Source organism: Orbicella faveolata, unplaced genomic scaffold (assembly GCF_042242905.1).
Source record: "Orbicella faveolata isolate gen_17 unplaced genomic scaffold, um_ofav_v1 contig_36, whole genome shotgun sequence".
In the NCBI taxonomy this organism is placed as follows: Eukaryota; Metazoa; Cnidaria; class Anthozoa; order Scleractinia; family Merulinidae; genus Orbicella; species Orbicella faveolata.
Window position 1 is genome coordinate 10,224,556 of NW_028301565.1, and position 10,914 is coordinate 10,235,469.

The window sequence follows — 10,914 nt, forward strand, 5'->3', positions numbered from 1 at the left end:
ACAAGACCCTTGAATCTTGATCGTTCCTTGAACTCCGGGAAATAGAAACAACATTCTTTGTCATCCTCACATACTGCAACTATGTCACCTCCATCAAGTAGATCATAATAAATCAAATCTAAAAAAAAAAATTGACTAATTGAACAGGAGCACGGGGAATGACATGGGCTTCAACTCCGGTTCAGTTGTAAATGCGAAAGCATGTCGACTCATTACCTGATATTCTGTCGATGGTTGCTGTTGAAAACCCGTTTGCCTCCAGCCATGACTTGACTTTATCTTTAGAAAACGATTTGGCAAAGTACTCCATCTTTAAGCGGTCACTGTATGTTTCCTTGATCATAAGCACGGCGATTGAAAGGGCGCCAGGGGAGATGCAACCTTTCTACCAAAAATGGACAAAAGGCAGGCTGGAGTACACAATCATGGGCACCAATGAGAGGTTTACGACTACAACTATCTTTGCTTCTGTTGGACAACCTATCGTGGCTGTCTATCATTTCCCATTTGTAGTTAAAAGCACCATTCAACATAGCGACCTTGAATAACCCAATAGTTACTGTCAATTTGGTGTCCACGTAACCCGGGGGTATTCCCTTATATGGGTTATACAGGTATAATCGGCGCCAAAGGGTATAGTTTTTGAGCCATTCTGGTTTGAAATAGAGTATGGTTTGTGCACTCTGGTCTTGAAATGGGAGTGTTTTTTGAAGAAGCCACTTCTTTATCATTTTATTTAGACCATCAAAATCGTGTACGTTCCGCAACGGCTTGTCACGTGCCGGGCTTTAGGGGGTCTGAAATAAAACCTTGAAAGCGCCATTCAAGATAGCTACCTTAGATGACCTACTGAATAGTTCGGTTACCCAATACTCACACAAAACATCCCGGGGGTACTCCCTTACATGGGCTATATAGGTATGTGGGCCACCAAAGGGTATGGTTTTTGAGCCATTCTGGTTTGAAATAGAGTATGGTTTGTGCACTCTGGTATTGAATTGGGAGTGTTTTTAGAAGAAAGCACTTCTTTATCATTACAATTAAGACTACCAACATCGACAACGGTGTACTTGTACCTATCGTAACGGACTTTAGGGATCTGAGCTATAGGGCATCAAATTTTGGGTTGGATCTGAAATAGGGTGAGGGTTTCAAGAAGCTCACCGCACACCCCCACCAAATTTTTTTCTGAGAGTACCCCCCCCCCCCCCCCCAGGGTCACATGTAAGGCAACATAAGAATAAAGATAACCTTGTGGCAGACTTCCTGGAAGACATTTTAATTGGATGATTGCAAAGGTCTGCAAAGCCGGTTGCGAAATGACCGTCTGGTCACGTTTTCGCGGAAATAAGCTGATTAATTGACGGATTGAGTGAGTGACAGATTGATAGATAGATAGATAGATTGATTGATTGATTAACTGGTTGCTTGGGAATCTAAACCTTTCTGTAGTATTACATGTATCTGAATGGCTCTCTAACTCATCATGCAGCTAACTATAACGGTAATCTAGCACCATAAGTGTGAGGTGGAAATTATAAAATAAATTTCAAAGAAGACTTGTTTTTCTCCCGGTCACTTTTTGGTTTACATTACATTCCAGTAATTCAAAAGGCTCTATGAATAAGAGCAGAACCTACCCTTAATTGGGCCCATCTTGGATAAAATGGAAATGGTTGTATCAGTCAGAGTCAAAATGGCTCTACTGGTTGGGGCAGTTTTGGTGGAAGCAAAATGGCTCTGCTTTGCGATGTCAAAACGGCTCCATTAATAGGAGCTTAGACGGCCCTCAATTGGAGCCAACTAGACTTGAACGGAAATAGGTCTACCAGTTTGAGTCAAAACGGCTCTAGTGATAGGGGCTGATACGCACCTAGTGGCTGAATTATTGTACACCGTGGGCCAAATCAGTTTTTGGTGGGGCAGAAAGGGTTTTTATTGGGATGGATATAGACCAAGTTAACAAAATAGCCCCTCGAGGGGTCAAATCAGCCCCAGGAGCCATAGAGCTGAATCAGCACTTTGGGGCTGAAACAGATCTTTTGAATTTACAGTGTAGAAAGATTTAAAAGCTAATCCGTATTTAAAAACTGTAAAATTCACGTGGCATTTTCCTAATTGTTCTTTGAAAAGCGTGAAGTGAGTTAATATTTCTAACTTCATTGTAGAGCCTGTTCCAAAGTCTGGCCCCAGCATAGACGATGGACTTCTCGGGGCATGGACGGGCATTTTGTGAACTTCATTCAAGTTAATATCAATGAATCAATTAAATCACATCAAACGCAGTCTCGACTTTTCCAATGGCCGGATGATTCATATTGAATCAACTTACGACGTTTTGGGGGCATCTCGGTTTTCCTTTGAGGACTTCAGACTTTATTTGACTCGATCTGCATAAATGGCCAGAAACAGCAAGTTAAGAGACAACTGGTGGTATTTATCACACAGGCTATTTCAACCTCCCTTGTTTTTCAGTATATATGGCTAATCCTCCGTAGGAAAAAGATGGCGGCTGTACATTTTACTAAAATACCGTACGAGCTTTACACAGTCCTTTATGTACAAGGAAAGATACATTTTGCAATATTTGTCCCTGTGCTAACGACATTGTGTATGCTGGGTTTAATTTGAAGATTTTGGAACTATTCTGTACATTTTTGTAAGCGTTGTTAAAGTTTTTGACCGCTAATAGTTATGGGAAAATGTATCAGTCGCAAACTTTTTTCCTTTATCCTCTCTTGTCACAATAGTAGTTTAGTGCTTAGTCAGTTCGTCAGTTCAATATGCAGTCAATGCCTGTGAGTCAAAGCTTATTTAATGACTCAGCTTGACTTTTCTCAGCTTCAAACGGGTGAGGATCATCAATCGTGGGCATTTTTGCGTTACAGTTGCCGTGATAGGCATGAATAGGCTCAGGGCAATCACGATACTTTTCATAGTCGACAGATCTTGTATATTGTATACATAGCTGACGATTCCACTGACAAGGAACCACGTAAAACAACTCATCATGATGTTCTACGTCCAACAAAACAAAGAAATCTTGTTCAGCTCGAGTTCCTCGAAATTGGTACTTCACTGCATATTGTTTCATTTCGTTGTTAAGCAGGATTTGTTTGTAATGCTTTGACTTTCGTATGTTACTCAGGTGAAGCATGCTAAGACCTCCATTGTATCCCGTGACGCCATTGGGAGGTGGATCGCCTATCTTCGTTCCTGGATGGTTTTTTCTGTATTCCTTAAAGCCAACTTTGTAGGTTGGTATCTGCACATAAGCTAAGCCAAAAATAGTTGAATCTTTGAAGTTGTCAAAGTGATCAAACAGTTGTTTGATATCAGTGTAAAAGAAAAAGTCAGCATCCATCAAAATGACTCTTGTCACATCTTCAGGCAAAATGCGATCATGAATATTGGGAGATAATAGAGAGCTTTTCTTGTATTATTACGGCCACCAACTTCAATTGCGTCCTATGAAAAAATTAATCAAAATGACATACAGAAATTGAATGAAAAAGAGACACGGGGCTGTACACCATGAAACGAGAACAGTTAAAGCTTGGAATGGTCAATCCTTGTCCGAAACACATGCCTTTTTCATTCGCTTCTTATGTGGGTGTATCTGGACGCAAGTTTGAAAGCGATATTTTCATCCCTCGAGAGATGGTCGGAAACAAACTGTGTTCTTTGGCATTGTCACCCTTCAAACTCCGCGCGCCGTTTTTCCGCCCGCGGTTTTTCAAGCTGTTCCCCATCCTAACATCTGTAATAGGCTAGTCTGGGATGCGAAATATATTTTGCGTTCTTTATTCTAAAAGATGAGATTTTTCCGTTTTGAGAGGAGATCGTATCTAATATATTCTGCACCTCTCTGAGATAGCTACTTTCTATCACGAGCAGCCGTTTCCTTGGTCCGGGAAAATGCCCCGTGGCCATGAATAGGTCTCTGGGAACAAAAATTTCTCGGAGTCTTATTAGTTTGAATTGATCTAGTGACGCGATGGTGTTCATCTGCGGAGAGACATGCCCATAGCGCCCGTCAGAAGAAAATGCCCGGATGGACAGCATTCGACCGTGAACAAGCGGGCTTAATTAAACAAGAAAAAACAAAATAAAATACGCAATTTGTTGTAATAAGTGGTTTCTGCTTGTTTTTCTTTTTCAAATTTTACATCTGGTTTTCACGCCTTTTATCTAAAGGAGTAGAAAATAATCCTATATGAATTTTGAACCGGCGCGCAGAAGAAAATTTAGTGGTGAACAATAACAACAATAGAGTTTATGTCTCGAAGCTATATATCTGGTAGTTGCGCCCTGGAAACTTGATGTTCTTAAAACTTACATATTTGCCCGTGAAGCTTCGCTTCCTGGGCAATTTGTTTTAATAATATCAAATTTTCGCGGGTCAACAATCAGTCGATAGTCCTTGACAGAAACACTTTCTTGTTAAATTAGTGCCTTGCTGCGCCTGCGGGGTCGTATACAAAACAGCAAACGTTTTTTCGTTTTACTGATGTTTCGGCGGACTACTTTTTTTGCAAATCTGGCTGGATGATTAAGTTGCTTCGGTGAAGGCTCATAACGAAAGAGGGGTATTTTCAGTAACGGGACTAAGGCATACATGGCTCCGACTTTCAAATTACAATTCAGCGGGCGAGATATTCGTTAAAGCGTGAAGTTAAAACGCAAAACGTAAACAAATATGACGAATAATTTGAAGTCACCATTCGAACAAAATTTAGTCAGCATGGACTTAAACAATGAGATGATTTACTTTGGATTTCTCTGAATTGCAAAATGGGGCAACGGACAGATCCATGACACATATCACTTTTTTGAAGTGAAGATATAACTCGACCTCATCTGTATTCCACTTCCATTTTGTTTAAAGCAATGAAAACCCTCAACCTTGACGAAGCCCCTCGAATTTTGCATCTGGAATGAAACGAACCCACTGGTTGAAAACGTTTTACAGTGGAATCCTACTGATTTTAACTCGGTGAAATCTAATGAATTTCCCGCTTAAGCGAGCAAATTCCGATTTCCTTTGGATTTGACCATATTTTTTCCATGCTAATGCCGGTGTGTACGGAAATTCAAGCACAAGAAAATTCATAAACAAATCTTCATTGTTGAGTTAGCAGGTAATCGAAATTAGTTGTATCTTAGAGAACACTTAAGGCCAAGTCCGATAGGAAATCGAGCAATTTAAGTTTTTAGTGGACAGAAACCTTGTACTAGAATAATTTTAGGTATTTAACAGTCCTAAACCTAAAGATATAAACAGAGACCTGTAATAGCACCACAAACAATTTCCCGTGGGAACTTGAGAAAATAAATTTCCAAGTTCAGAGAAATTCAGAGAAATTTAGTTTCAATTCACCAGCACTGTCAAGTGTTTCATATGAACTTCAAAATTTGTTCTCGAGATTTGGTGTTGTTAGAAATGATTTCTTTTGAGAAGATATTTATACAGTCGCACAGAAGTTTGCAATACGATGTGTGTAATCTCGGTACAAAGTTTTTGTCCGCTTGTTACTCGAACTTCTAGTGGATTCCTTCTTAACATTCCCGCGGTCTGAATGTATTTTGACCCTATTTTGTGATTCTTAAATCAGCATCTACAATATGCAAATCTCGTTTAAATCGTTAAATGACATTCACTCACCTTAATCACGTTTATAGATGGTAGAATGTTTCTTATCACCTCATCGACATCGTAGAATTTTACCCTGTAGCTAATGGTGCAATAAGGAGCTATTTCTTCGAGAACTTTCAAAGACTCGTCTTTGCCTAGTGGATTGGAGAAGATGTAGACTGTGAGATTAATGCTGGAGCGTTGACAGACAGAAGCTAAGCATTGTTTGAATCGGTAGACGAACCGACTTTGGGAACCATCTTTGGTCGGCTTCACCTCCATGACAAAGGCGATGTTATTCTCTTCTCCTTCACGCTTTGCGTGGTCCATAAAACCTGGCCCCGAGTAGTAACAGAGAAAAATGAGAAAAGTCAGAAGAAATATCATAATATAAGCCCAATTTTGGTTTCTTTTCCAATTTAAAACCACGGAAAAACACATTTTCGTGGCAACTGAGTGAACAGAGACAAAGTCGTTTCCATGGACTTGGATCGTGCTCAGGCGGTGTTGGACACGAGTCGCAAAGCATGCCGGGAGAAATTTTCCCTGGAGCTCATTTTCATTGCTCGCTGAACGGCAAACATCTCCACGCGCTGGTAGTGATCTGGAAATATGACTTATGGGAGGTTCGCTCGCTTCCGATGCTGAAAGAAATCTGGAATGACATCCATATCAAATGTTCCGCAGGCCAAGTAAGCTGTAGATGACTTCTGCTCGATTTACAAAGCCACCATTTTGAGTGCTGAACAGATGATGTTAGGAATCGAAGCTTCGCGGTTCGTCGAATCTCTACGGTTGAAAGATAAATTATTTCCGTTTCTGACCTCTTGGAATTCGATCTTAACTTGCCGGAATTGAACCTACCTTCGGCACTTTCCTTCTTAGATATCTCGACTTGTGTATGAAGTGGATCAGTGTATCGCTGGCCAACAACATGGTTGTTGTTTGGACTCCATATTTATTCTTCGAGCACATGTTTGTACAACCCCTATAGCGGGGTACAATTCGTGCAACGTCACATCCGGGTTACAAAGCAATACAAAACGACTTATCTAGAATGTTCGGCTTGTCACGCAATGTCACGTCCGATCTCTAGTACAAAACGGCTAGTCTAGAAAGTTCAGCTTTCAACAGTTGCTGACAGATACTATGTTTTCGTTCGACGATAAGAGAGCTGAGAAGTAAAACCTACGAAGGAAAGGGTTGAATAATTCGAAATCAAAGCAATGTTTTGTCCTTGAAAACTCTTGTAAAGCTTGATTAATCGAGTTTCGCGCGCTGTATTTCCTTGTTAATAAGTAAGTAAGTAAGTAATCAAAAGGAATCATAAACAGCTTCCTATAACTGAGCGATGGCTCTTTCAAAATAACAAAAATAATTTGCAATAAATGGAATTAAGACAGCAGAGGCTTAATGGGAGAAGTAGGGTATGTTTTGCTTCAATGTAAGTGGTAAAAAATAATTGTATTGGTCCCCTGTACCAGGTCAGACTTCCAGCAAATTCTTGTTCAACTTACAAATCCAAGATGAAACATGTACTGTGTGGATCTATTTAAATTTGTAGTCAATGTGATAAACACGATTTTGGTCTTGCTCAACTTCCTTGAATGTGTTTAAAGCAAAAGGTCTACAAATGACTTTGCCTCAGACATTGCCACTGGCAATATCAATGTTCAAACTGATGAGAGTTTGAGATTTCTCCTCACCTAGTGTTTAGGTGTTGGATGTAACTTGTATTTGCTCCAATTGTCCATTCCTTGGTTCTCAGTACATGTGAGGCCATGTAAAAGGGAAATCGGGCTCAATGGAAAGAAGGCTTGGTTGAGTTACATGAAATTACACCTCATGCTATTTAAAGTGGTTGCAACTAAAATTGCAGATGGGAGATGTGAAAAAAAAAAGACTTGCATGTACTTGCAAATAATAATTCAATTCCAAAGTATGCTTTTTTAAAAACTGAATATTCGCAAAGTACTGACAAGCACAACAAAAAACCAGCAAAATAGCACAAAAACCATATTCTGCAAACAGCGGCCAACACTAAGTTCACTTATAAATTAGTAAATAAAACTGGAAGATACAGTTGGTAATTCAGCATTTGCTTCTCAAACACATTGGCTCGTTCTGCTCCAGGTGGGTTGACAATTATGCGAAACTATACACATGAAACACCTATTATTTATTGATTTAAGCATATGTATAGTCTCCCACTACTACCAACATTCAAAGGAAAACAAGCATAAAGAAGTGAGAGATCAAAATAATCAGCCATAGATGACTGAACAATAACATCAGATCCAAGAGTAGTAAATTTCTGTTCGAGATAACAATTCAAGACAGGCGGTGATCATGATAGTGAAAATTCACTGAAAATGAGATGATATCTTTAATGGACTAGTATCCAAAGCAGGATCCAGAAATCTTGAACATCGGCCAAACAAACGGATGACATACGCACTACAAAAAAAAAAAATAAGAAGAAAACATTAAGATATAAAGGGAACAAGCCGAACCACAAAATTATACTCTTAAAACAAGGGTAGAAATCACACAATCACTTCCGCGAAATAGCGCGAACATCTGACAAATCAAGGAAAATGCCCCAACTTCAAGTCCGATTTTGACCGTTAAAACGACGGGACCCCCCTGGGCCCGCCGGACTTTCCTTAAAGTTCAGCTCTCGAACTAAAGTTTCACACAAAAATAGTTCACAATACTGATCCCTGTCACCCCGCAAACGACCAAAAGAATATTCATGTCAAGCGCGTGTGGTAAACAAACGTTTTCAACATAGCATGATTTCCATTGACTAGTTCTGATGCAAAAATTGCTTACCTGCACTTGAGGCTTGGTAAATGATTGGTCTAGATATTACACTAGCAGCTCCTAGAAAATGATCGTTTGATTCTCATGATGAGTGCAGAAATCGGTCGAGAAAAGACAACCTACTCTCCATTCGTAACGAAAAATGTGTCCGCCATTGCTCCGGCTGAGACGACATATGACTGGTCGAATACTGTTACGTGAACCGTGTCCATCCGATTTACCTTGTGCCTCTGTTTCAAAACGAGTCGTCATGCAAACTCTTACATATGAAAATGAGTTTGATTTACATGAAAATGAACTTGGTTGCGGAACTAATTATCATTTGACTGCTTTCGTGCGAAGACTAGTTTTGATACAGAGGTAAAAGGCAACTTGGAAATGGCTATTGCGGGCCCAACTTGTCCACGAAATGGACTGAAGGGACCAAACACTGCCAGGGCAGTGGCGTATTGACTTCGTAGAGGGTAGTATAGGGGTATTCTCGTGATGCGTGATTAGCTGATTTTATTTTCCGTGAAACGTGAATTTAGGAAGTTACTCTTCGTGATCCGTGACCTGAAGGTTTTGCGTGATCCGTAAAGAACTTGAATTATTCACCGATATTCGTGATTTCACCACTCAAATTCTACGTGATTTTGAGACGCGGATCCTCCGAATGGTTAGAATCGTCTATCGAGAGTGACTTAGACATGCGATTTGCGATATGGAGTCTTGACTTAGCCTTTCATGATTTTTCTTTCCTCAAACGCTCTTTCTAGTGTAAGAACAGGTTATTATAAAGAGTATCTTACTTGCTTATTTTCGTGATTCAGGAAAACGAAATTTTTATATTCGTGATCCTCTATTTTTTTCGTTCCACGTGAACTGTGCCATAGACCCCCCCCCCCCCCCTGTACGACCCTCTTCGTATTGTCGGATGTTTTTGAGATTTCCCTTTTCCAGTAGTATCTTTTGTTCGTTTATGCTACTAGCCAGAGGCGCTAATTATCAACATCTTACTACCTCTCCGTGTGTCGGCTTAGGTTTATGCTTATGCACTTGTGAAAACCAGCCTTAAACAATAGATACATTGTGCAATATTTGTCCCTGTGCTAACGACATTGTGTATGCGAGGTCTAATTTGAAGATTTTGGAACTATTCTGTACGTTTTTGTGAGCGTTGTTAAAGTTTTTGACCGCTAATAGTTATGGGAAAATGTATCAGTCGCAAACTTTTTTCCTTTATCCTCTCTTGTCACAATAGTAGTTTAGCGCTTAGTCAGTTCGTCAGTTCAATATGCAGTCAATGCCTGTGAGTCAAAGCTTATTTAATAACTCAGCTTGACTTTCCTCAGCTTCAAACGGGTGAGGATCATCAATCGTGGGCATTTTTGCGTTACAGTTGCCGTGATAGGCGTGAATAGGCTTAGGGCAATCACGATACTTTTCACAGGAGTGCTCAACGGGAAAAACACCAATTAAATTTAATCATGACTTTTAAGAAAGAAAGCTGTTGTTAATAGTGTTATTATTGTGTCGTTCATATCGTTCATGCCCATACATATCCCGAAGAAAGTTCTAGGTTAAGACCATTACGTCATCGGAGATTTGTTAACGGCTACCACTGATGGTGCAATAATACAGTTTGTGTTGATCAAGTGATGTGATGTCTACAGTAAGAAAAGAATCATCAATGACTGCTTTGGAATGTGCACTGCGTTCCGACGGTAGTGCTAAGCGAACCGTTAAATTTTTAAAGCGCGGTTACAAAATCTAACAGATCTTCTTGTTACCTCGTTGATTGATTTGTTGCAGGCTTATCACAAACGGTGGATAGGCACATCAAGTCTACAGGCTCCCCTGTCCCGCCCTGATCGCTTCACTCTCCGAATTATTCTGTTTCGCGCTCGCCAATTTTTTTTTCTGTCCTCGCCGGGAGCCTTTTCGAAGGCTAAAAGTTTTTTTTTTCTCCATCTTAACTTCATCTTCATCTCAAGTCGACCTATATGTTTCATAAACATTTGCAAGACCACAGCAGCTACCCTAATTCAAAACTTGGGCATTTTTTAGCGCCCTTCGTTCGTACTAGTATGAACGTTAACCCGGTATCATGTTAACCAAACATGCTTCAGTTATTTCGTATTTAGGAAGGAGTGGCCTGAGATAATGTTTTTTCGAGGCAAGGTCATCATATCTGGTCATCGGTGGGCAACGATATTTTCGCGCCAATGTTAAATAAATTAAATTTCAACTCGTGCGTGTTGGCGGAACGAGAAGACTTCTCGCAGTTGCACTTGTTCCGCTTCAAGAAAGAGTCGACTTATGGCAAGCCTAAAAAATGAACTGTTATTCTGGCGTCACGCGCCGCTCAAGAAACTATGGTACACCGGATAAAATTTCGCTGCTTTGCATCGCGATACAGTTCTTTCGGGATTTGCGTCAAAATTGCACGAAAATACAAACGCCAAAAAATT

General features: G+C 40.1%; 1 long non-coding RNA gene and 1 pseudogene across 2 annotated transcripts; both read right to left on the minus strand.

Annotated features, from left to right (window-relative positions):
- Positions 1-2,336: 2,336 nt before the first annotated feature.
- On the minus strand, positions 2,337-6,616 carry LOC110051618 (xyloside xylosyltransferase 1-like; annotated as a pseudogene). The gene is made up of 2 exons (XR_016202525.1): positions 5,666-6,616; positions 2,337-3,468 (listed from the first exon to the last, which is right to left on the minus strand). The product of XR_016202525.1 is annotated as a xyloside xylosyltransferase 1-like (transcript).
- Positions 6,617-7,795: 1,179 nt separating this feature from the next.
- Positions 7,796-8,701, minus strand: LOC110051636 (uncharacterized). Its single transcript, XR_016202526.1, has 2 exons — positions 8,471-8,701; positions 7,796-8,092 (listed from the first exon to the last, which is right to left on the minus strand). It is a non-coding gene; the product is annotated as an uncharacterized LOC110051636 (long non-coding RNA).
- Positions 8,702-10,914: the final 2,213 nt, after the last annotated feature.